The sequence below is a fragment of the Pristis pectinata genome, chromosome 15 (genome assembly GCF_009764475.1).
Source record: "Pristis pectinata isolate sPriPec2 chromosome 15, sPriPec2.1.pri, whole genome shotgun sequence".
Classification (NCBI taxonomy): Eukaryota; Metazoa; Chordata; class Chondrichthyes; order Rhinopristiformes; family Pristidae; genus Pristis; species Pristis pectinata.
Window position 1 is genome coordinate 7180060 of NC_067419.1, and position 27368 is coordinate 7207427.

General features: G+C 47.2%; 1 protein-coding gene across 1 annotated transcript in view; it reads right to left on the reverse strand.

The window, feature by feature from the left end:
• Positions 1-18781, reverse strand: part of prickle1b (prickle homolog 1b) — a 161768-nt gene extending 142987 nt beyond the window's left edge. Inside the window, 1 exon segment of the mRNA XM_052030760.1 lies at positions 18562-18781. The gene's annotated coding sequence lies outside the window, so the exon portion shown is untranslated.
• Positions 18782-27368: the final 8587 nt, after the last annotated feature.

A 27368-nucleotide genomic window follows, 5' to 3' on the forward strand; every position in this document is an offset into this window, starting at 1 on the left:
AAAATTTGCTTCATAAATCTCCTTTAAATATTCCCTCTCACCTTAAACATATGCCCTCTAGTGTTTGCATTTCCACCGTGGGGAAACAAAAACCCATCTACCCTATAGTATCCATCAAACACACCTGAATCAAGGCAGCTAAGTGACAGACCATATCCCAACTGGAATCAAACAAAGGCTCATCCGTCGCACCCATGGGAAAAATAACCCAGTCTGAATGACCATTGAAACACAGCCATAGTGGTCAAACTTTACCCCAGCCCCAAGAGAACCAGGTCCCAAATGGCAAACAACAACTGCAGTAATCACTGAACTAACTCGCTGCTTCAGATAAATAATCCCAGAGCCCCATCACCACAGACCTAGAGCCCTGTCACACAGACCATGGAACCATACCACAGCTTCTAGAACAATCTAACAGACAACTGAAATTAAACAGCTCGCTCTTGGGGTCCACGTCCATAGATCCCTCATGGTTGCCATGCAGGTCGATAGGGTTGTTAAGAAGGCATAAGGTGTGTTGGCCTTCATTAGTCAGGGTATTGAGTTCAAGAGCTGCGAGGTGATGTTGCAGCTCTGTAGAACTCTGGTTCACTTCAGTTCTGGTCGCCTCATTATTGGAAGGATGTGGAAGCTCTGGAGAGGGTGCAGAGGAGATTTACCAGGATGCTGCCTGGATTGGAGAGCATATCTTATGAGGATAGGTTGAGTGAGCTAGGGCTTTTCTCTTTGGAGAGAAGGAGGATGAGAGGTGACTTGATAGAGGTGCACAAGGTGATAAGAGGCATAGATGGAGTGGACAGTCAGAGACTTTTTCCCAGGGTGACAATGGCTAACACAAGGGCGCATAATTTTAAGGTGATTGGAGGAAGGTATAAGGGGGATGTCAGAGGTAATTTTCTTTTATATACAGAGAGTGGTGGGTGCGTGAAATGCACTGCCGGCAGAGGTTGTGGGGGCAGATACATTAGGGACATTTAAGCGACTCTTAGATAGACACATGAATGATGGAGAAATGGAGGGCTATGTGTGAGGGAAGGGTTAGATAGATATTAGAGCAGGATAAAATGTCGGCACAACATTGTGGGCCAAAGGGCTTGTACTGTGCTGTAATGTTCTCTGTTCACCCTCCACTGAACAATCCCCAGCCCAGTCAAACAGCATCTCCATTGCAACACCCCATGGAGCATTACCCCGATTCCTGCACCATGGAGCACTTCCCCGGGCCCAAATGTGGCCCCAGCTCCAACACCAACACCAGAAAACACCGAAGCGCAGGAAAATGATGCCCCAACCTCCACAGTCACTGAACTATGGCCCGGTCAAAATTACACTACTGTCCAATCACAGCACACATGGAACAATGTGGGGAAAGATTTAAAAGGGACCCGACGGGAAAGTTTTTCCACACAGAAGGATGGTGGGTATATGGAATGAGCTGGCAGAGGACGTTGCAGAGGGAGGTAAAATTACAATGTTGAAAAGGCATTTAGGCAGGTACATGGATAGGAAAGGTTTAGAGGGAGAAGCAAAGATCTGCAGATGCTGGAATCTAGATGAAGGGTCCTGACCTGGAACGTTGACTGCCTGCTTTTCTCCACGGATGCTGCCTGGCCTGCTGAGTTCCTCAAGGTTTAGAGGGACATGGGCCCCAACGCAGGCAAATGGGACTAGCTTAGACAGACAACTTGGTCAGCATGGACGAGTTGGGCCAAAGGGCCTGTTTCTGAGTCTGACACACTGCTACAATGCCCATGAACCAGCCCTAATCAAATCATCCCCTGCCCAGGGTCTCCTGGGATAACAGACCAGCCATAACACCAATGAGACACTACTCTGCCCCAGTGAGCATTGAAAGGTGCCCCAACCAGTGACCACTGACCATGCACAAAGCTCAAACATTGCACAGCCTTGGTGCCCTTGGAATAATATTCCGACCCCAATCCATTAAAACAGCAGTCCCGTGACCCAGTCAGCCAATAGCCCAGCCCCACCGTCATGGAAAATCCAAAGCTCTGAACAATAAAGGATAATCCAGCATTTGCCAGCCCCAATCAACTCTTACTGCAGCCAGAGCACCCATGGGTGCCCACAGCCCATATTGACACCAAGCTCTGATGCTGGAGGAACTCAGCAGGCCAGGTAGCATCCGTGGAGAAAAGCAGGTGGTCAATGTTTCAGATTGGGACCCTTCTTCAGGGCTGAAGATAGGAAAAGGGGAAGCCCAATATATGGGAGGGAAAAGCAGAGCAGTGATAGGTGGGCAAAAGAGGGGAGGTGGGGTGGGCACAGGGTGGTGATAGGTAGATGCAGGTAGGAGACAGTGATAGGCAGGTGCGGGGCAGGAGGGGAGAGCAGACCCACCGGGGGATGGGTCAAAGGTAAGGAGAGAGAGGAGACAAAAAGGTAGAAAAAGAGGCTAGGAAAGTGAAGAAGAGAAGAATCATGGTGGGGGGGGGGGGGGGTGGGGGGGGTGTTGTGGGAAGCGGGGCGGGGATTACCTAAAGTGGGAGATTCAATGTTGATGCCGTTATGCTGCAAAGTTCCAAGACGGAAAATGAGGTGCTGTTCCTCCAGTTTGCGCTTGGAATTCTCCTGGCAGTGGAGGAGGCTGAAGACTGATAGTGTGTGGTTGGGGGGAGGGAAGGTGGGAGTTGAAGTGAGTAGCAACTGGGAGATGCAGATCACGGTTTCGGACAGAGCGCAGGTGTTCTGCGAAACGGTCACCTAGTCTGCGTTTGGTCTCACCATTGTAGAGGAGGCCACACTTGGAGCACCGAATGTAGTAGATGATATAGTTTATTGACCACCTGCTTTTCTCCGCGGATGCTGCCTGGCCTGCTGAGTTCCTCCAGCATCATCATGTCTTTCATCTAGATTCCAGCTGGGCAGGCATGGTAGCGTAGCAGTTAGTGTAACACTATTACTGAGCCAGCAAACCGGGTTCAATTCCTGCCACTGTCTGTAAGGAGTGTGGATGTTCTCCCCGTGTGTCTGCGTGGGTTTCCTCCGGGTGCTCCGGTTTTCTCCCACATTCCAAAGGCGTACGGGTTAGGAAGTTGTGGACCATGCTATGTTGGCGCTGGAAGCATGGCAACACTTGTGGGCTGCCCCCAGAACACTCTACACAAAAAGCAGCATTTCACTGTGCGTTTCGATGTACATGTGAGTAATAAAGATACCTCTCTCTCTTAGCACCTGCAGTGCTTTGTTTCTCTATTGTTCCACGGTGGTGGGGCTGTGGCCATGGTTGATAGAGGCCGCGTGTGTTTCTACAGTAACTGTCGCCAGGGTTTTGTTCAGTGGTTAGTGTCATGCAGCAAGGAAATGGGTCCTTTTGCCCACTAACAGATTCCAACTACCATCAAAAAATCCTCAGATCCCCTGTAAACCTCCTAACCCTGTGCTGTAAACCTCTACCCCTCTGGTTATAGGCACCCAGCCACGAGAACCTGTTTCTCATTATTTATCCTATTTATGACCCTCAGCTCCTCCAACAAACCCAGCTTATCCAGTGTCTCCTCATAACTGAAATGTTCCATCCCACTGAGACAAACTTCTGGTCCCAGCAGGGGAGATATCACCCTCACATCTAGTGTCATGCCCGTAAAAATTTGGTATGCTTCAAATGAGATTACCTCTCATTCTTTCCAAACTGAAAAGAAAGCAGGCCCAACATGCTTCATCTCCAGAAACCCCCTCCCAGGTGAGCTTCAGCTGCACGCCCTCTATGGCAAGTATATCCTTCTATAGGTAGGGATGCAGTCCCCATATAATTGAAGCAAGACATCTCTTCTTCTACGCAAATCCTCTTGCAGTAAAAGACAACATACTGCTCACTTCTTGCACTTGCCTCAGCGATGTGTTGAAGGTCCCTCTGAAATATCCAGCACCTTTCAAACTCTCCCCTCCATTTCAAAACACTCTGCCTTCATATTTTTCCTACTAAAAATAAAAGTGTCCTCACTTCTCCCATGACACACCATCTGCTATAGCTTCGCCCATTCACTTCACCTGCCTCTACCCACCTGAAGCCTCTGTGCAGCCCACACTGCCAACCAAGCTTTGTATCACCAGCAAAACTTGGATGCGTTGCACTTGATTCCCTCTTCCAAATCATTACAGATTGTGAACCGATGGAGCCCAGGATCATCCCTGCCGACCTCACTGATCACAGCCTCGTAATTCCCTGCTTTCTGTCCATTAACCAACCTTCAATCCATGCCACTCTAACGTTGATTAATGATTTCTTGTGTGGCACCTTATCGCACACCACCACCATTGGTTTGTCCTCGTCTCTTCTGCTAGTTCCAACTTCATTCTGACAGATGTTTACTTTTTTTTTTGAGTTCCCTTTCACAAGCATGGGTTAATTCTGCCCAATCCCATTATTATTTTTTTTAAGCGCCATGTTACTGGTTCCTAAACACAAAATGGATTCCAGCATTCTGACGTCAGACTAATTGGTCTTTAGTTCCCTGTTTTCCCTCTCCCTCTTCTTAAATAGTGCAGTTCCATTTGCTGTCTCCCAACTATTCTAAAATCTCCGGAATTCGGGAAGACTAGTTCATCCACCATCTTCTTCAGAACTCATCAGGTCCTGGGGATTTTTGCCCTGCAGTCCCATTAATTTCTCCAGGATGAATTTTTTTTAAACTAATGCTAATTACTTTGAGCTCCTCCTCTCTGGATCTGCAGTTCTCCATTTCCAGGACATTTTCTCCAAAGTTTCCTTCCATGAACCATTTAGTTTTTCTGCCATTCCCTTACTCTTCAATACAATTTCTACTGTCTCAATCTGGAAGGATTAACACCAACTTTTAGTTAATCTTTTCCTTTTTACTTACCTATTGAAGTGTTTACCAGCTGTTTTTATGTCTCTCCCTGACCTACTTCCCCTCTCCTTATCAATGCCCTGTCCTCTGCACAGTTCTGTAATTCTCAGTCCCCAGGTTACTACATTTTATGGCAATATTACAAGGTATTACCTTTGATCTGATGCTATCTTTAACTTCTCTTTAAATAGGTGGACCTCTTTTCCTGTTTTCTTTAAAGTCTTAAAAAGGGATGCAAATTCCTTGTAAACTCTTATTAATTCTTTAAACATTAGCTGTTGCTGGTTTACAGTCATGCTCTTCTTTTGATGTACTTTCCCGATCTACCACAGCAAAGTCATGCTCTGTGCCTTTGTAGTTTTATTCAGACTCCAGACCCCGGTTTCAGATTGAATGAAAGTCACTTTCAATCTTTATGTAACGTTCTACCGTATCATGACCACTGTTCCCTGAAGGCCTCTCGTCAACCAAATCATCCATTAGCTCCTCCTCATTGGATGCTCTCAAATAACTTGTTCTCTCAATGGCTCCTAAATGTGCTGACCTATAAAACTATCCAGCACACACTCCACAAATTTAGTCGCCTCATTTGTACCCCAGGCCTTACAAATCAAAACTCCAGATTAGATTAAGAACAAAATCTCAGGCCTAGTTACACAATACCCTCGCCCTAATACCCATGGAAAAGTAACCCAACGTGCAGGGAACTACACTCCAGCTGTATGGAACATAGAATAGTACAGCACAGAATAGGCCCTTTGGCCCACAGTGTTGTGCTGACATAGCTAATCCCTCCTCGCTACAGAATGCCCATGTCCCTTTATTTTCCTCTTATTCATGTGCCCATCCAAGCCCCTCTTAAAAGCCCCCAATGAATGTGCCTCCACCACCCTATCAGGCAACGCATTCCAGGCATCCACCACCGAGTAAAAAACACTTACCCCTCATGTCTGTTCTGAACCTACCCCCTCTCACCTTAAATGCATGCCCTCTGGTTTTGGATTGCTTAATAATGGGAAAAAGATATTGCTTGTCCACTCTATCTATTCCCCTCAATTTTATAAACTTCCAACAGATCACCCCTCAGCTTCTGCCTCTCCAGAGAAAAGAGCCCAAGTTTGTCCAGCCTCTCCTGATAGCACATGCCCTCTAATCCAGGCAGCAACCTAGTAAACCTCCTCTGCACCCTCTCTAAAGTCTCGACATCTTTTCTGTAGTGAGGTGACCAGAACTGCATGCAATATTCTAAATGCGGCCTAACCAGAGTTCTATAGAGATGCATCATAACTTTTTGACTCCTATACTCAATACCTCGATTATTGAAAGCAAGCATTCCATAAGCCTTCTTAACCACCCTGTCTACCTGTGTAGCCACTTTCAATGAGCCATGGACTTGCACCCCAAGGTCTCTCTGCTCTTCACTGTTAAGGGTCTTGCCCTTAAGAGTGTGCTCCCTCTCGACGTTAGTTCTACCAAGGTACAACACCTCACATTTATTGGGGTTAAACTCCACGTGGAACCTTTCTCCAGTACCCCTGAAACTCAACCCCAGTCCTAATGAAGTAAAACTCTGGCTGGAAGTGTACGGTGCCTCGATGGAATGAAAAACAGATTCATTGCCCCAATAGGAACTTTGGCCCAGCCTCAGCACCCACAGAGCAATACCCTTGCCCTAATACCACACTCCCAGCAGTTACCCAGACCCAGTGCCCATTATGTTGCCCGAGAGAGTGGTTGAAGCAGGTCACTGACAACATTTAAGTGTCTAGATGAGCACTTGAATCACTGAGACAGAGGGCTATGGACCCAGTGCTGATCGACGGGCGCCCATTGGTCAGTGTGGATGAGTTGGGCCGAATGGCCTGTTCCCATGCTGCACGATTCCAACACGACATCCATTGGATCAGTCCTGCCCATCTTATGAAAGGTCATCCATCTGAAACATCAGCTGTCTCTGCAGGTGCCGAATACGTCCTGCATTCACTGCCTTCACCTTAGCCACAGCCATCATCCAAGATCACCGCAGAGCCCAGCACAGGGGAACCATGTCTCAGCCCAAATCAATAAGACTCCAGTTACAACGCCCATTGAGCAGAAGCTTGCCAGTCCCAGCAACTGCACCGAAATCCCCGCCACCTATTGCTTACAGCCCCGGTGAAAGTGGAACCATAACCCAACCCCTTGAGAAACACAGGCACGCACGACAGGCACGGTAGTGTAGTGGTTAGCGATATGCTGGTTAGCGACCCGGGTTCAATTCCCGCTGCTGTCTGTAAGGAGTTTGTACGTTCTTCCTGTGTCTGCATGGGTTTCCTCCGGGTGCTCCAGTTTCCTCCCACATTGCAAAGACGTACGGGTTAGGAAGTTGTGGGCATACTGTGTTGGTGCTGGAAGTGTGGCGACACTTGCAGGCTGTCCCCCAGAATGCTCTACGCAAAAAGATGCATTTCACTGTGTTTCGATGTACACATGACTAATAGAGATATCTTATAAAAATAGCCCAGTCCACTCAAACACCAGGGAGAAGCACTGAAAGAATGCCCTCTGGGTGGGGACTGGAGGTATGCATCACCAAGAGCGGTTGGGAAGCACCATTGCGACGGGACCAGCCAGGTCCTGAAGGGCGGAGCTGCCGAACTGGGTCCCGTGGCAGGGAGCGAGTGAACCAGAAACGGAGGATAAACCTACTTGACCTCATCCCCACAGTCCACCTGTGGTGGGTACACTTGTCCACGACAGCCTTGGTCAAGGTGACCACCCTGCAGTCCCTGTGGAGATGAAAGGCCCACCTTCACACTGAGAATACCCTCCACCATGATGTGTGGTACTACAGTCATGCTAAATCATGTTGGGATGGACTCAGAAAACGTCCTGCAGCTCAAAGCTGAGCATCCAACAGATACTGGGGACCATCACCACCAATATGCAACTTCAACCCCCTCACTCAACCACCGCTGTCAAACCACAGGGTCAAGCCCACTGTGGTGAGTAAGGATGGACACGTTGGGGGAGCAGAACCGGACGTACCTGAAGAAGAGGAGGCACTGGCCTGGTGGAACTGGGACACCACTGTGGTAAACCTGGTGCACAATAGCCAGAGCTCAGTGATCCCACAACCAACCAATCAGATCGCAGCTCTGCAGTCCGACCTCGCTGAGTCGCTAATGGCGGTGGACAGTTAAACAGTCAACGTAAGGAGGAGGTGGCTCTGAGAAAGCCCCGTCCTCACCAATGGCAGAGTCCAACACACAAGTGCTGAGGAGAAAGTTGAATCGTCTGCGGTAACATTCAGCCAGAAGGTGTTGAGTGGGTGATCTGTCTCCGCTACCTCTCAGGGTCCCCGTCATAGGCTATCCTCTTGTGTACAGTTCTGGTCGCCACACCGTAGGAAGGATGTGGTTGTGCTGGCCAGAGTGCAGAAGAGATCAGTGGAGAAAAGCAGGCGGTCAACATTTTGGGTCAGGACCCTTCTTCAGGACTGAAGATAGGAAAAGGGGGAAGCCCGATATATAGGAGGGAAAAGCAGAGCAGTGACAGCATCTCATTATCTGTCTTGGAACTTTGCAGCCTAATGGCATGAACATTGAATTCTGCTGCTTTAGGCAATCCCCCCCACCACGCTTCTTCTCTTCTTCCCTTTCCTACCCTGATTTTTCAACTTTTTTTCCCCCTTTCTCTCCTTCCCTTTGACCCATCCCCTGGTGGGTCTGCTCTCCCCTCCTCCCCCACACCTGCCTATCACTGTCTCTTACCTGCATCTACCTATCACCACCCTGTGCCCACCCCGCTTCCCCTCTTCTGTCCACCTATCACTGCTCTGCTTTTCCCTCCTATATATCAGGCTTCCCCCTTTTCCTATCTCCAGTCCTGAAGAAGGGTCCTGACCCGAAACGTTGACCGCCTGCTTTTCTCCAAGGATGCTGCCCGGCCTGCTGAGTTCCTCCAGCGTCATCGTGTTTTTCATCCAGATGCCAGCATCTCTAGTTTCCAGGGTGTTGCCTGGATTGGAAGACTTTAGTTTTGGGTTGAGATTGGATGGGCTGGGCTTGTTTTCTTTGGAGCAAAGGAGGCTGAGGGGTGACCTGAATGTAACATTTATAAGTTGAGATGGTCAGAATCTTTTCCCCCTGGGTATGGATATCAAAAACAAGACGACATGGGTTTCAGGACAGTAGTTGTAAAGGGGATTTGAGGGGGAGTCTTAATTTATGTACTTTTTTTTCCCCTCACACACAAGTCTGTATATCTGAAACATACTGGCAGCAGAGGTGAAATCAGATACAATTAGATAAGATTTATTAGTCACATGTACATCGAAACGCACAGTGAAATGCATCTTTTGTGTAGAGTGTTCTGAGGGCAGCCCGCAAGTGTTGCCACACTTCCAGCGCCAACATAGCATGGCCTACAACTTCCTAACCCGTACGTCTTTGGAATGTGGGAGGAAACCGGAGCACCCGGAGGAAACCCACGCAGACACAGGGAGAACGTACAAACTCCCTACAGACAGCACAGGGAATTGAACCCTTGTTGCTGGTACTGTAACAGTGTGATGCTAACCGCTACACTACCATGCTGCCTATTACCACATTTAAGAAGCATTCAGACAGACACTTCAATAGGCAAGGCATAGAAGGATACAATCCCAATGAGGGCAAATGGGATTATTGTGGATGGGCAAATAGGTCGGCATGGACATGGCGGGCTGAAGGGCCTGTTTCTGTTCTCTACGACAGAACCACTCTAAAAATCAGTCTTCAACTAATTTGATTCACTTCACCTGATATCAGGAAACAGCTAACTGCAATGGATACAGCAAAGAGTATGGGACCAGACAACATCCGACCATAGGACTGAAGACCTGTGCACTAGAACTAGCTGCACCTCCAGCCAAACTGTTCCACTACAGTTACAGCACTGACATCTATATGACCATGTGAAAATTTGTCCCAATGTCCTGTACACAAAAGGCAGGACAAATCCAATCCAGCTTGTTACTGCTTGGTCTACTTCCAAACAGCACAATGGAAAGTTTTGTCGACAGTGACATCAAGAGGCACTTGCTCACCAATAATCTACTCACTCACCGATATCCAGGTTTAGGTTTTGACAGGATCTGGAGGTCACCACAGAGATGCAGCTGGCAGAGCTGCTGCCCCACAGCTCCAGAGACCTGGGTTCAATCCTGACCTCAGGTGCTGTCTGTGTGGAGCTTGCCCGTTTTCCCTGTGACTGCGTGGGTTTCCCCCGTGTGCTCCGGTTTCCTCCCACATCCCAGAGATGTGCCGGCTGGTAGATCAATCGGTCACTGTAAATTGTCCCTAGCGTGCAGGTGAGTGGTAGATTCAGGGGAGAGTTGATGGGAATGTGGGGAAGAATAAATGGGATAAGTGTAGATGCTTCACGGTTGGCACAGAACTGGTGGACTGTCTGTGTTGTACGACTATGACTCGAGGCCCACTCAGCTCCACGCCTCACAGCCTCAGTCCAAACATGACCCAGAGATGAGGAAAGTGTGACAGTTCTCAACATCAAGGCAGCACTTGGCCAAGTGTGGTGCCAAGTCAAAAGGGCATCAAGGGGGGAAAAAACTCGAATGATTGGAGTCACACCTCACACAATGGAAAGAAGTTGCTATCGTTGGAGGTCAATCATCCCAGGACATCACAGGAGGAGATCCTCAGCACATTGTGCCAGGTCCAACCACCTTCTGCTGCTCCGATGGCCTTCCCTGCAGAAAACTCCAGAAGTGGGGACATTCACTGATGATCGTGCAATATTCAGTTCCATTCACAATTCCTCAGCAAGTGAAGCAGCTCATTCATGCATCCAGCAAGACATCAGATAACATTCAAGCCCAATCAAACAGATTTTGGGGCCCAAGTACATAGATCTGCGCAAGTTGATAGGGTGGTTAAGAAGGGGCATGGTGTGTTGGCCTTCATTAGCTGGGGGATTGAGTTCAAGAGCCAAGAGGCAATGTTGCAGTTCTATAAGATTCTGGTTAGACCACACTTGCAGTACTGTGTTCAGTTCTGGTTGCCACGTTATAGGAAGGATGTGGAAGCTTTGGAGAGGGTGCAGAGGAGATTTACAAGGATGCTGCCTGGATTAGAGAACATATCTTATGAGGAGAGGTTGAGCAAGTTATGGCTTTTCTCTTTGGAGCAACAGAGGATGAGAGATGACTTGATAGTGTATAAGATTATGAGAGGCATAGACAGAATGGACAGCCAGCATCTTTTCCCCAGGATGGTAATTGCCAATACTAGAGTCACCCATTTAAGGTGAGTGGAGGAAAATTCAGAGGAGATGTCAGATGTAGGTTTTCTTTATAATAATACAATACACACAGGGAGTGGTAGGTGCCTGGAATGCACACCCGGGGGTGGTAGTAAGGGCCAATATGACAGGGTCACTTAGGAGGCTCTTATATGGACACATGGATGAAAGAGAAATAGAGGGTTATGGAGGGTGAAGTACAGAGGGGGACAGATTGAATGGGGGTAAGGTTTATATAGGTCAGCACAACATCGTGGGCCGAAGGGCCTGTACTGTGCTGTACTGTTCTGTGTTCTGTGTTCTAATAAACCAGCCCTGGCACCCACAGAAATTTTGTCAGTCCAAGCCCAGCATCTATTGAACCACACTGGGCCACAACCAAATAGTCCTGTAGCCTTGGCATCCAGCAAACCATAACACCACCGTGGTATCCCATCCCAAAACCCATGGAACAATGTCCCAACCCCAGTACACATCGAACAGTGCTCCAGTCAAACAGCACCCTTGTCCCAGCCCAATGCAACATCCTCGTCCCTGCTGGTCAACCTCAGCCCCCAATCAAACAACACCCTTGCCCCAGAGCCCATGAAAGAATACTGCAACCCCTGTACCTAATCAAACCACACTGCAGCAAGAAACAGCACTCCAACAAACAGTTCAAGATCCTTCATGGGAAACCACCTCCACTGGACTGGAAAATGTTAATTTCCAAATCCAGAATGTTTGCCTGAACATTTATTTTATGCATTTCATGGTACTGAGTCATTTGGTAACATATATTTGATTGTACAACTTAACCCTAAGAAGTTAAAGTCAATGGTATCACAAAACTTGGGTTTATAAAATCCAAGCCAATTGCAACCATTTGCAAGAGGCAGACTGGGTTTGTGAAGCCTGGGAATTACAGAATCACATGCAACCAAGTACCTTCATTTACATCGTGTCTCATTCTTGAGATGCATTGGGAAATGTGCTCTGGCCTAAGGTTGAGTAGGTAATGCCAATAATTCATCCAATTGGAAGTGCTTTGAGCAAAGGCCGACTGTAGCTGAAGGAGCAGAACTTCCAAAGCGGGGACATGGCTGATGTACAACAACGTGTGCAGGATTAGCTTGGTCACCAATGGGATAGCAGCTGCCAACCAAAAGAACCCCTGACCTTCAGGAGGTGAGCCAGGAGTGGGATCCTGGGCATTTTGCAGCAGAAAGTTAGATCCGGTTCACAAGATTAGATTCTATTGTGCAAAAGCTGGGGTTGTAGTTACAAAATCTCACCTCTGCACAGCACTGACCCACAGATCTATGATCCACATCAAGGGATGAGCCTGTCTGGAAAACCCATTGTATGAGCCCAATGCAAAACAGTAGCAACTTAAGAAGCAGTGTCCCCCACCTGCACTCCACCCTCTCTGCCGGGAACAAGGACACAACTTTGGCTTCCCCAAAATCCCAGGGGCTGACGGTGAACAAGCGACCATGGTATTATGACAACCACTTTACTTTTTTTCTGTAAGAAGAAAGGAAAAGATTGATTTTCATAACCTTAAGCACAGCAAGCTGGTGCAGATGTACAAAGGGGTTGAATAGTGGACCTGCCCTTGAACCATTTCAACCCAATTCTGACTGCAAACTGCATCTCCAAATTCCACCCTCTTCAAGCAGAAAGTTGTACTCCTCACTCCCTTTGTTGGAAACAATTAATAATCAAAACTACATTTCTCACATCTAAAACAGTGACTTCCTTCCTAATTAGTTTCCATGCTAAAGCTGGCTGCCATTTGAACTTGCCCTTTTTTCCTCATTGGCCGGTTTTGAGGGAAAAAAAATATGCTGAATGGATAAAGACTTCAGTTTGGCTTGCATCTCGTCATTTATTAAACGTGATTAACTGGCTGCTTGCAAAGGGTAGCCGGAGTCATGAAATGTTTTACTCCCACACGTGAAGCAGACATGGAAATACTTCCTTAACATAATCAATAATTTGTCTTCTAGGCATGACCTTTCTGTGTGTTTTGTACTGGATCCAGTGTGGCACAATGGAACTTTGCTACCCTACCTCCACATTCCTCCCCCCCCACCACCACACAGGGCTGATTTTGTCACTTTGCTGCAAGGAACGTTAACCAGGTAAATCATTCCCTCTGCACTGTATTTAAACCATGACATGGAATTCAACCTCCTGAACAATAATTAGACCTGGGGAAAAATGCACTTCTCTCAAAACTGCCAACGCAGTGTAGAAGTATTTTTTTTGTTACAAACTTAGAAGGGCATTCAGCTCATGATGTTCATGTTGACCAAAAACAGGAATTAGTAAGATTATTCCCACTTTAGCACTCTGGTTATGGTCCATTAAGGGATTACTTAAAGTAATGAGGACTTCTCCTCTGCTATCCTCAGGCTGTGCACTCTTTGCCCAGTCTCTGGGCAGTGACAAGACAATACTTCAGTATTAAAAGTTCAAAGTACAATCATGCAGTGGTGCTGTTAGTGGACTAGTGCAGCAGACAGCCTGCTTTCCAATCCTACCAGGACTCTTCAAGAATAACAATGAACATAGGGTTATTGCAAAAACCTTGCTGAAGTCCGGTCCTGGTCTGGTCCTGAAGGGACTCCAATTCAATATCACCCACGAGTGAATGGCCAAAGGCTGCTCTGGTTGAGCAGAGAGCTTTACGTGGGCCCTCACTGCACTTGTAGACCAGGTACCACTGAGCTGATGAAATAAGGGACTGCAGATGCTGCCCTGGGGTCCTGATCCGAAATGTTGACCGCCTGCTTTTCTCCACGGATGCTGCCTGGCCTGCTGAGATCCTCCAGCATCGTTGTGTTTTTTTCACCACTGAGCTGATGCTCTGGATTGAGTTACACAGGAATATCATTCTGTGCCTTCTTCATCTGCTCCCAAGGTTGACGGGAGTAGCCAAGATGGAGAGTGCAAGGAGGAGCAGATTCAGATCCCTGCTGCATTGCCTTTGGCAGTTGGATGAAGAAGAAGGGAGCAATCCTTCCGAATTCTCAGAATCCTCCTCCTCCAGAGGAGGCATGAAAGAACTTGCATTTGTTCTTGGTGCACGCCTGTCCTTCATGTGCAAGGACACCCAGCATAACTCTGGCCTTGGCTGAGCTCCAACTGTTGCTGCAGCTGGAGTGGGAATCAGGAAATTGCAAAACTTGACCTCACCTCAAAATGTGCCATACTTTTCTCTGCACCAGGGGAGTGGAACACTTCAGCCAACAGCAATGAACAATTCCCCTGCAATAACCAATTTACACAATATTCTCAAAGAAGCGCTTCACTATTTTATCAGAAACAGTTTGCAAACACATGTTACGTACTGGCCATTCCCTCCAGCATTGCTATAGGCACATTGAACATTCCAATTGATGTATTGGGAGGGCATTTTGTTTTGCCATTTGAAATTTGAGAGGCATGTTCTGTCAAGTTGTTACTGCTGGAAAAGACCACATTTACTCTTTGGTACAGATGTAATTAAGCACCACCTTGGTGAAGGAGCTGTGGCAGAAGAAAATAATTCTCAAGAATCAAAGACCACACACTCGTAATTCTTCCTCTTTCTCTTCCCCCCCCCCCCCAACCCCCCCCACCCACAAGACATTTTTTCTGCCTCTCCTCTGGACCCCACCCTTCTTGAAGCACTGCAGGGAGCAGCCTCGCTGTCCTCTCCCCTACAGCTGACACTAATCTAATAGTTTATTTATAAACCCTGTTGAATCCTTTCAGTTGACAGTTTAAATTTTATGCAGAAATGTGGCAGGTTAACCCAAGCTGACTTTGTGACAGTACTGTTCATTATGAAGATGAATGGTCAGTTTCCATGCAGACACTTGATTATAAACTGATTTACTTTCAGACATCTCTGTGTTACTAGCAGAGCTCGTTAGTACAGAGGTGTGGCAGAGGAACAGGAGATGAAAGGCAACATGGACTGGCTGCACATTTTTGTCACGCATTTTAAACTGGAATCAGCTGTCTGCACATTAATTCCAGAATCAACCCAACGTACCAATAATATGAGTCATACCTTTTCCCCGTGAAGTCACTTCTTGTTTTAATCTCAGGATTAAATCAGGCCAAGTTCATTTCAGAGTCTGAACATTCATTAACATGTCTGCGTTAAGGTTTGATCTACGACGTGCAAAGCTCGAGCTACAAAGCGCACGGTGCTCTCACCCATGTTGTCAAGGGGTCAGTTTAAACGCCTTGGTCTCGTTGTCAGGGAGAGACCCCAAACTGAAGTTCCTAAAGACATCCAGGGGAGGAGGGGGAAGCTGCAGCCCCCTCCTAAGAAAGAAACACTTGCATTAATATAGTGCCTTTCAGGAGTTAGGGGCATCAGCACCTACCTTATAGTCAATTATGTATTTTTAAAAGTCACTGCAGAAATGTTGGAAACATAGCAAGTTATGTACACAGCAAGATCCCACAAAAAGCTTTGTGAAGATGATCAAGTCATTTGTTGCAGTGGCTTGGTTGAGGAATAACACCATCTCGTTATTCCTCTTTTGCACTACTTAGTTATTTTTGTAACTTGTAGTAATTTTTATGTCTTTATGTCTTGCACTGTACTGCTGCCACAAAACAAATTTCACGACATGTGTCAGTGACAATAAACCTGATTCTATTGTTTAGTACTAACTGCACTGTGTAATGAATTGATCTGTATGAACAGTATGCAAGACAAGTGACAATAATAAACCAATACCAATAATAATTTTTATTTTACTTTTACCTGAGAGATCAGACAGTGCATCAGTTTAACAGCTCAACTGAAAAGTGGTGCCTCCAACAGTACAGCCCTCCCTCAGTACAGTGGCAGAGGCTCAGCCAAGGTTACGTGCACCATCTCTGAAGGATGACCCTGTCAGGACTGGCAGATCTTCCCCTCTCTCTCTCTCACCTGGGACTGGAACGCAACTTGGGAAGGAGAAAGCCAGACGTTGCACACTTTACAGAGTAAAGGCCTGCTTTACAGGCCTGCTACAGATCCTGCTCTAAACCTCTAGCTGCTCTAAACCTCAAGAATGCTTTGATTGTCTTTAACGTCCCCATGTTAAGGAGAGGAAGTTTGACCTTTGAAACGAAGCATGTTGCTGGTATAGTGTTGAATAGTTCAGCAACATTTACTCAGCTGTTTCTGTATCTTGCAAATGGCATCAGTTTCCGAACTTTTAATTTCTTGGCAATCAGCTGGAGGCAAGATCGCCTGTCCAAAGCCAGTGAGAGCTCAGACCAGTCCCAAAGTTTGGTGAGCAAAGAGCATGCATGTCATTTACTACAAAAGGCAGCATCTGTGTGCACTGGGGGTAGACAGAGTGAGCACTAACCAAGTAAAGGACAAATCTACCATCAGTCAGGAAGTGACAGATTCAGGCAAGGAATGAGGGCAAATAATTATGACTTCCAATGAAAAATATTTAACTTGAGCTGAGAGAATTTCCAGTTAAGGGTTCTGGTAAATCTTTGCCTCTCATTGCAGTTCCAAGTTTAAACCTGTAAAATAAGACATAACTAACATTCTCATATTGAAGGATGTGGAGCTACAAGTTATAATTAATATCCAGTTGCTACGGTCAGCAAAATATTATCATTGAGAAAGATCTTTCATTGCATGAAGAAAATGATTCAAGATGTTTAGGTCGCTTATTAAGGCTTCTCCTTTTAAACAGATATAACAGTCCGTTAGAAAAAACAAAATTCTCCTCTGAAATCTTGAAGCAAATAGCTTGGTTTGGGAATATAAAGCGGCTTCATAATTGAAGCTGTAGGATCCTACAGACTGTTGTGCTTATTTGGAAGAACGCTTTAATACATTGGTTTTCCAGTAGAGGACCTATGTGCTTGCTTGTTTCATTGGCATTGTTTCATGAATCTCAATCCTTTGCTCCCCCTCACACCCCTCCTTTTGTGATCACTATAAGTCACAGGCCATAAACATGAAGTACCCTTGTTACAAGGATTAACATGATGTCAAAGTATGAAATTAATTAGATTAGTAATCCTTTTAGGCTTTTCTGACAAGACAGCTCCAATGGAAGTCACAATAGTTCCTCCCAGTCAATTAAACACTGCGGAAGAAAAATTGGATTAATCTTTGCATGGAAGAAACTAATTGTTGTGTTACTTCAGACACAGAGCATCACAGCTGGAGAAAGCTACGTCCTTTAAAGAAATATACACATTCTTCAAAAGCAAACAGGATTTGACACCGACCTTAAAATCTTCTGCACAAACACACCCTTTGCTTTTCTTAGAGGGATTCTCCCAGATCAGTGGTGCTTAGAAATACCCATCTGTACCAGTGAGGTTTGTATTTTTTTAAATCGCTCTGGCCTATTCTACTGGGACAACAAGAGATTTCTATCTTTAATCTCCAGACTTTGCCAAGTTAAACCTGCTTTATGTTTGAAAGCCCTGGATAGACAGCTTGATAAACGGTCAGTGTTTGAGTTTACACTCTCCTGGTGGGAGTAAATACTGTGAAGGAAAAAGGGCTCGATAAATATTGTATCACTTCAAGGATCATCAGCATGTCCTTTTAGCCGAGGCGGACTGCTTAATTCCAAATATATCCCCGTGGCTGTCAGAGAGAAACAGTAAAAGAGAATTGAAAAATGAGCCAATGTAGGAAGGCGAGAGAGAATTTCATCCCCCTCCATACATGGGAGTGGAAGCACGATTGTACTGGTGATAACGGCATGGAGCTCGAAGCCTTGGCACTTGCAGCTGAGGAGAATAGAAACAACCAGCGCTCAATGGAAAATGACCAGTTGTCACCCAAGTGACGGACAACAGCTGCTTGCACATCTGGAGTCCCGTTCAGGCTAACAGTACAACTCTATGCGCACTTTCGAGAGAGAGAAAAAAAATCTCCAGCAGCACCTTTTCTTGTAGACCCTAACATATCCGAATGCAGAGTAGGTCGAGTACAGAACGGGCAGCAGAAAAATACCCTGAAAAATCACAGTGGCGCTGAGCTCAACTTTAAATCAACATTGATACATTGCTCTGCTATTCAATTCCTCGGTCCCAGCAAGAACAGATTGATGCTTTCTTAAAGAGACACTGCTGAAGGAAGTTTAATAATGCAGGGATAATTGGATATTTCGGCACAGACAGGCAACAAAAGCCCCTTTCAAACTTTTAGCATTAAGCCCATGCCCGTGGCAGCAACAAGTAACCAAAAGGCACTTCCCTTTTACACTTGCCCCTCTGACACAGTTAGTGCCCATTATACCTGTGAAAGAATGGGTGACACAGAACCCACAAGAGACTGACATTCCACCGCTCCACCACTCTCCTCCCAAGGACCAGGACAACTGACATAACTTCATGCAAGCACCAATTTTTTTTTAAAAACAAACTTTCAGATTATCAATCAGATTACGAGTAAACGAAACAGGCGGAGAAAACCCAGTCTTACCCCAGTGAAGTTGGCATAAGCGGGTGAGGAGGAGTGGGGAAAGAGAATATCCCTTCAGATCAGACACGGTCGCACTGGGATCGAGGAGTTGCTGCTCGGCAGCAGTGAGATCCCCCCTCGGAGGAGGCAGACGCTTCAGCGGGGGGTGCCTGGGGACATGTCCCGGGGTGCTGGGGAGGCTTTGACTGCGCGGAGTTTTTGCTCAGGTCCCGGAGTTCAGGCTGACGTCCCGACTCCCTCCCTAATGCTCCGGAGCTTGTCCAAAGACTGAAATTACATCCACTTCAGCCGCAGCCCATTGGCTGAAACACCAGGCACCGTCCAATCCGGGGGCGGGGCCGCGGTGCCCAGCGAGACGGAAAACCCGGAGCGGAGACGAGCGGCGGGAATGGGCCACATCTGCCTCCGTCTGGGTTGTGGCTGCGCTCCCCCGCGGGAAGAACCTGTTGCAATGTCACCAGAGCACGTTCATGTCTAACAGAGATCCTTCACCCTCCTGGGCGATGCAGGAACCACCTCTGCTGTCACGTCCTCCAGTCAGCGATGCTGATCTCATCCATCGGTGACAGGCATCTGTCAACAACTGTTGGATAAATGTTTTCCTAACCATCTTTACTTAGTTCCAGCTCTTTGACTTGTTTTCCTTCATTCAAAAGATGTGGGCTTCCCCAGGCTGAGCCAGCGCTTAATTGCCCATCCCCAATTGCCCTTGAGAAGGTGGTGGTGAGATTCAGATTCAGATTAGTTTATTGTCATATGCACCAGGACGCAATGAAATTCTTTGTTCAAGGGAAGCTCACGGAGTGGACAGTGTGCATGGTAATAATAAAGGCAGCTATAAATGCAGCGATGACCGCAAAACAGCAGAGTGGTGCAGACTGCAGTGCAGTCTGAAGTAGAACAAGTAGAAATGATAAAGTGACAAGTAATGGAAGAGCTAAGAGTCCAAGAACTTGGCAGCACCACTGGGAAAGGGATGTGAAAGAGGTGATTGGTTCAGAAGTCTGAGAGCAGCGGGGAAGAAATTGTCCCTGAGTCTGGACGTTGGGGCTTTCAAGCTCCTGTATCTCCTCCCAGAAGGTAGAAGAGAGAAGGGGGAATGGCCAGGGTGGCAGGCGTCACTGACGATACCGTGAGCCTTCCTGAAGCAACGCACCGTGATGGTGGACTGGGTGGAAGGAGGTGCCGAGCAGTGTTTACCCATCTCTGCAGGTTCTGCCGGTCCAGAGTAGAGCAGTTGCCGTACCAGGCTGAGGTGTAACCCCCTCTGGCTACTTCCTATAGCACGTCTGTAGAAGCTCAAGAGAATCTTCATGGATGTGCTGAATCTTCTCAGACCTTCTTGAACCGCTGCAGTCCTTGAGGTGTGGATCTACCTGTAATGCTGCTAGGGAGGGAGTTCCAGGATTTTGACAGGATTTGGGATTATCCAGGAGGTGGTGTCCCCCATGCTTTTACTGACCTTGTCCTTCCAGCTGGTAGAGGTGGTGGGTTTGGAAGAGTCTTGGTGAATTGCTGCCGTGCATCCTGAATGTGTGGTCTTCCTTGTGTGCAGTCCCACACACACCGGTCACTCCCCCCCCACCCTGTATATGCAGTGAGTATGGGGTCTGGGCAGTTCAGCTGGAACCACTGATGGGCACCGCTTACGGCACAGCCCAGATCCTCCTCTCCATCCCTGACCCTGACCCCCAGACTCGAAGGTGAACCGAAGGCAGGAGTTGGGGGAAATACACAGATGCACACACACACGCACACACAGACACACATACACATACACTCACACATAGACACACAGACACACACAGAAGCATTCACACACACACTCACACATACAGACTCACACACACTCTCTCTCACACACTCACAGACATCGGCGTACACCCAAACTCTCACACGCTTTCACACACATCACACAGTTAGCAACAACCTTGGTGTAAGATGAAATCAGTTTTTCCAGGTAGATTTGATTCCAGTACAACACTGTTCTGATGTATGAGGCCTCCATCTGGTCCCCCCCCCACCCCCCCACCCCTGTCTTGGGCTGACACAGACTGGGCATCCCACCTGACCTGGAGCTGGGCTTCTGAACTCATTCCCTCTCTATCCAGGACAGCCGGACTCCATTCCTGCTCAGCTGCTTTCCAACAGAAACCCTTTCTCTGTGCTCTCTTTCCCACTGGATCTGACTTCTCCAGTCCTCTGTTACTGGCCTACCTTCCCCCACAAGCTGGAGTTCACCTCAATCTCTGCCACCACTTTCCTAGTTCACCAAGCCCTGTGCCACTGACCTGCAGTAAACCAACAATCCGCCCGTCCCCAGTGCCAGAACTCTCACCTTTGACCTTACCTCCCTCCACACATCCTGTGCCTTTGCCAAGACACTGATCTCTTGTACCATCCCCACTACCACAACCCACCACTGGTTGCCTTGACTTCAGCTGAACAGACACATCCCGAAATTCCTTCCACATCCTTTAAGGTGACCCCTGATTACCATGTTTCATGAGGCTTTTGGTTATCTGATGTGATGTGCCCTGTCCTGCCTGTGTTAGTTTTGACTCAATATGCTCTTGGAGCTTCGGAGGTTGTTGCCGTCGTCCATACTGACATCTCGTGAAGCTACGGTAACGGTTATTCTTCCAGGAGCCACGATAACTTCACCAGTGGCACGATGCCTCCCAGGAGCACCCATGTCTCTCTCTCTCACGTCACCCCTCCTCCTCTGAGGGAGCCCCGCCTGGCATCTGGCACACCACCCACAGCAACATCTCAGCCAAGTGGTCATTCAGGAGGATCCATTGCAGGGAGCAGTGGCGACAGGCAACGTCCACATCCCCCAGCAATGGGTGCTGGGAAAAAAGCTTCGCAAACATCGGAGATAAAGCTCAGGCCAATATCCTCACTCATTTACCTTCCCAAGTTACCCGAGGATGATCAGAATTTATCTTCCCCACTGACAGAGGCCAAGTTTGGAACTCCAGCTGGATATACCGTTGCAAAACAATAGATCTCAATCAACTATGAAATCAGTTTGAGCTAAAGATTTTAATCAAGATAGATAAGAGAAGATAAGATATCTTTATTAGTCACACGTACATCGAAACACATGGTGAGAAGCATCTTTTTGTGTAGAGTGTTCTGGGGGCAGCCCGCAAGTGTCGCCACGCTTCTGGCGCCAATGTAGCATGCCCACAATTTCCTAACCCGTACGACTTTGGAATGTGGGAGGAAACCGGAGCACCCAGAGGAAACACATGCAGATACATGGGGGAGAATGTATGAACTCCTTACAGGCAGCTGCCAGAATTGAACCCCGGTCACTGGCACTGTAATAGCGTTAGGCTAACCGCTACTCTACCGTGCCAGAACATAAAACATAGAACAAAGTTGTGCCGCCATTTTACCCTGCCCTGAGATCTATCTAACCCTTCCTTCCCAATTAGCTCCCCATTTCTCTATCATACATGTGCTTATCTAAGTCTTTTAAATGTCCCTAATGCATCTGCCCCCACAACCCCTGCCAGCAGTGCGTTCCACGCACCCACCACTTTCTGTGCAAAAAACTTACCCCTAACATCCCCCTTATATCTTCCTCCAATGGCCTTAAAATTATGCCCCCTCGTATTAGCCATTGTCGCCCTGGGAAAAGGCTCTGGTTGTTGCTGGAATAAAATGGCATAGCCCCTAACCCTACTCATGAGAAATGTATATGCTACAGTACTGCTCCTTTTGTGGGTTATAATGTCTTCCTGACATCAGGTGAACCCTACCATCTCATCCATTCACTTCTGACCAGATTATTCTACTCAGATGAAAAACACGATGATGCTGGAGGAACTCAGCAGGCCAGGCAGCATCTGTGAAGAAAAGCAGGTGGTCAACATTTCAGTCAGGATCCTTCTTTAGGACTGAAAAGTAGGAAAAGGGGAAGCCCAATATATAGGAGGGAAAAGCAGTGCAGTGATAGGTGGGCACAGGGAGATGATAGATAGATAGATGCTATCATGGTTCCAAGTGCTGGCCCTTGATTCGGCTCCATTGATGGGGCCTTGTTGTGCAGCACATGGATACCATGCACTACTAATTGCATAATGACACACACCTGAGCCCCATCAGGAGACTAGCATAAGAACCCTGGTTTCACTAACACTAGTTGCTAGTGTGTTGGTCAATCTTTGGCTCCCAGCTGCTTAGAGCTGGCAACTCTAGAGCATTCCTGGGGTTTTGCTGTTCCTATTAAGATATCCAGTTTCCATGTTGGGACTCTGCCTCAGAGCCCTGAGGCAAGATTCCTTCTGGTCATTGCCTGTGTTTGGTTCTGAGGAAGCATCATGACTCCAGTCTTGTACCAGTGTGCTGCATTTAGGTTCTCTGTGAGCTTGCTCTCTGCTTGACATCCTGACAGATGCAGGTAAGAGATAGTGATAGGTGGGGGAGGGGAGAGCAGATCCACTGGGGGATGGGTCAAAGATGAGGGGGGAAAAGGCTAGGAAAAGGCAGAAAAGAAGCATGGTGGGGGATTACCTGGAATGGGAGAATTCAATGTTCATGCAAGGTTCTCATGGATGCCACACCAATCTATTCTCTAATGTTCCTGAGTAGTAAGTGATCAAATGCAGATTGATAGAGAAGTTTGTTTCTAATTATTTTCTCATACTAATGAAAAGCTTTGGAACCAAGGTTTATTTGAACTGGTGGGGTTCTGAATTGAGCTGAGTGTTACTTGATTAAGTTCACTTGTTTATACTGAAATAGAGACTTGATTTAAAGGAAGTAACAAGTCTGTGATCAAATGGCTTCTAGTTTAACTGGGAGAATTTGGTCCAACTCACCATCTCCCTCCTTTCACTTGGCTCTAATGTAGGCACAGTGGACACAGTCTTCAAGTGACATTGCCAAGAAAAATGCAGTGAGCCTCACCAGACTGCGTACATGGCCCTTCTCAACCCCACTGGAACCTTTGACTCCTGTGGAACACCCTCCCCAGAATCAGAATAGGTTTGTTATCACTGATGTATGTTGTGAAATGTGTTGTTTTGTGGCAGCAGTACAGTGCAAGAAGTAAAAATTACTTTAAGTTACAAGAATAGATAAATAGTGCAAAAGGGGGTCCTGGTGAGGGATCTCAGCCTGAAATATCAACTGTTTATTTCCCTCAATGGATGCTGCCTGACTTGCTGAGTTCTGCCAGCATTTTGTGTGTGTTGCTCCAGATTCCAGCATCTGCAGAATTTCTTGCCCCTCTAAGAGGAATAATGAGGTAGTGTTTGTGGACTGTTCAGGTACCTGATGGTGGAGGGGAAGAAGCTGTTCCTGAATCATTGTGTGGGTCTTCAGGCTCCTGTACCCCCTCCCAGATGGTAGTAATGTGAAGAGGGCATGTCCCAGGTGGTGAGGGTCCTTGGTGATGGATGCTGCCTTCTTGATGGCAGGGAGGGCTGTGCCTGTGATGGAGCTGCCTGAGTCTTCAACCTCTTTTGATCTGGTGCATTGCAGCCTCCATACCAATTTTGGCTGGCTGTAGAAATTCACCTCCATCTTTCCTGAAGGCATGATAGCAACCAATGGGTCTACAACAGAGGCAACCTCAGTGGAGAGCAAGGCTGTGTCATTGTCCCAACAATATCCTCAGTCTTTCTCACTGCAATGTTGCAGCTCACCTCCATCAAACCCCTCATGGGAGTAGAGTTAATCTTAGAGCTCACAGGCAACTGTTTGTGCACTCCAGAACAAAGTTCACCCCAACCTCTGTCTGCAGACCATGCTCATGTTGGTGTGTGCTTGGTGGCCAAGCTTGAAGCCATGGCTTACTTGCCCACTGAAGTGCACGAGAGCCTAATGCTCATGTCTGCAAGGACCTTTTTCTACTAACCTCCCACCTCTCAGCACTGCCCTCCAACACGACAAGACCATTGAGGCACTTCTTAAAAGCCCACCTTGATGACTGAGCTCCTCACCGAATTCAATGCACTAGCACAACCTCTAGTTGATCAGGGAAAGGGGTATTTGACAATCAGGACCTCTGGGCAATCATGATTCCTGCCCTCTTTCATGCTTCTGAGACCTGGAGTATCTACTGCAGGCACTTTGGGGTATTGGAAAGACACCATGAAGTGTCTCTGCAAAATCCTCCAAATTCACTGGAGGAGTAAGTGAGCCAACATCGGCCTCCTCTCCCAGGCCAAGGTCCCCACCACTGAAGCACTAACTACTCCTGGTCTGCTACTTTGGACAGGCTATGTCCATTGCATACCACCACCTCACTCTGGAAGCAGGCACCCCATTCTGAGCTCTGTTACAGGATTACCAAGTGGACAGGGGAAAACATTCAAGGATTTGCTCTGAGATTCCCTCTGATTCCTGGGATGCTTTGCCTGGTACAGCTCAAAGTGGCAGAGAACCATTTGGAATGGTATGGAGAACCAAGGCCAGGCATTGGGAGCATATCAGAGCCTTGTGTCAGCAATGGAAGGAGCACATCCCCAACACTTGCCCCTGCAAGGCACCTCCTGCCCCATCTGTGGGAAAAGTCCATGGTTCCCACATTGGCTTCATCAGCCACCTTAGAATCCATAGAAATGAAGTGGGTTCCTCAGTCACCCTCAATCCTGAGGGACTGCCAGAGAAGGTCATTGTTTTCATGTCAGTATTGGAAGTGAGTATTGAGAGGTGTCTTCCACTTGGGGGGGGGGGGGGTGGGTGGGGAGGAATTGGAGACTTGAATAACCCTGTCCATCCCTAACACAGGTGTCTAATGAGCAGCAATAACTGCTCATTTCAAAGTGGTCCTGAGGCCCGGAGTGGCAACTCCCTCCACCCAAGCTTGGGTCAGCCCGATTCCACATCAATGGGAGAATTTGGCGCTCCTCTGAGCCATTGAGATGGTGGCACTGTTTTAACTAGTGATTGCCAACCAGGGTTGGCAGTTGCTTGTGGGGATTGACTTTCAAAACCGCTTCCTCAACCACACCCACTCTCATTTTATCCTCCTACCATCTGTTCATTTCATTATTTTCTGTTGCCCATTAAATACTTTGGGTCATTTTTCTTCATTAAAGACAAATATCTAAATAATGAATAGATGTAAGGAATGTATAATATCTGCATGTATATTTACAAGATGTATCTCTACAGTATATGCATACATGTACATATTATATACATGTATACATTGTATACACACTGGTAATTGTATACACATGTATGCATGTACATATTGTATTCATACAAGTAAACATTGTATACAGTTACATTGCATACAAATGTACACATTTTTATACATGGGTACATATTGTATGCACACACTATAAATACACAAGTACATATTGTATACACATTGTATATGCACACAGGTACATGTACTGAACATGGAGGCTGCAACATGCATTTTGTTTCATTGGGTCTAAATTCAATAGCCTTTGAACATGTGCAGATTGCAATGAGTTATTAATCCACACTAACTGACTGAAATGAAACAGTATGCCTACCCACCAGCTTCCATGACTTTGGTGTCCAGATAGTACTGAACTGTGCCACCTGGAGAGGAGTGTCAGCAGCTGGCCAACACCGTTGGCCAGCTCCGATTAAAGCTGGTCTACAATTGCTCAAAGGCTGGCCTGAGCCTCTGTTATTGTGGCTGGGAATGTTCTGGTTGTTGCGATGTGAATCTGACCTGGAAAATACTGGGGATTAGCCGGGAATGGTGTCCAAGCTCAGGATGCTGTACTGGAGACCTTTACAGAGGAACTGTAAAGCAGCTGCGATGTCCCATCTGGTGGGGATCCAGGATGCATTCCAGATATGATTGGAGCAGAGCATCACGGAAGTGACTGCCAGGGTCAAAACTCAATGACCTCAAAGAATGGTCAGTCTGTGAAGATCTCTTCAAGTACAATATCCAAACAATTATGATAAGACAAGACATCCCCATCACCTGTCACTAACAGCCTCTGTCAGGCACAGCTCGTACAGACATTGTTATGCTTGTAATCATGGCCACAGTGCTGCTTCAAGTCCAGCAGCCATTACCCTGAGACGTGACATCCATGTCACCCAAATGATGTTACAAGGATGTTGCCAGGACTTGAGGACCTGAGTTATAGGGAAAGATTGATAGGTTAGGACTTTATTCTCTGGAACACAGGAGAATGAGGAGAAATCTTATAGAGGTATATGAAGGTATGAGGGGTATAGATAGGGTGAATGCATGCACTTTTCCCCTGAAGAAGGGTCCTGACCCAAAACGTTGACTGCTTGCTTTTCTCCACGAATGCTGCTTGGCCTGCTGAGTTCCTCCAGCATCATCGTGTTTTTCGTCCAGATTCCAGCATCTGCAGTCCTTTGTTTCTATTTTTTCCCCTAAGGTTGGGCGATACCAGAACTAGAGGACACAGGCTTGGGGTCAACGGTGAACTATTTAAGGGGAATCTGAGGGAGAAACTAATTCAGAGGGTGGTGCGAGTGTGGAACAAGCTGCCAGCGGAAGTGGTGGATGTGGATCAGTTGTAACATTTAAGAGGTTTGGATAGGTACATGGATGGGAGGGCTTTGGAGGGATATGGTCTGGGTGCAGGTAGATGGGACTATGCTGAAGATCAGGTTGGCATGGACTACATGGGCCAAAGGGCCTGTTTCTGTGCTGTCAGGCTCTATGACTGTATGACTCCAAATGGATTTCACGACTCGAGCTGATAACTTGCCCCTCTCTGGAAGAGCACTGAGGCGGTGGGAGCTCGCTGGAGGAGACAGCAATGGCTGCATTTTCCACCTCCCATAGATGGCATGCATTTAAGATGAGAGGGGGT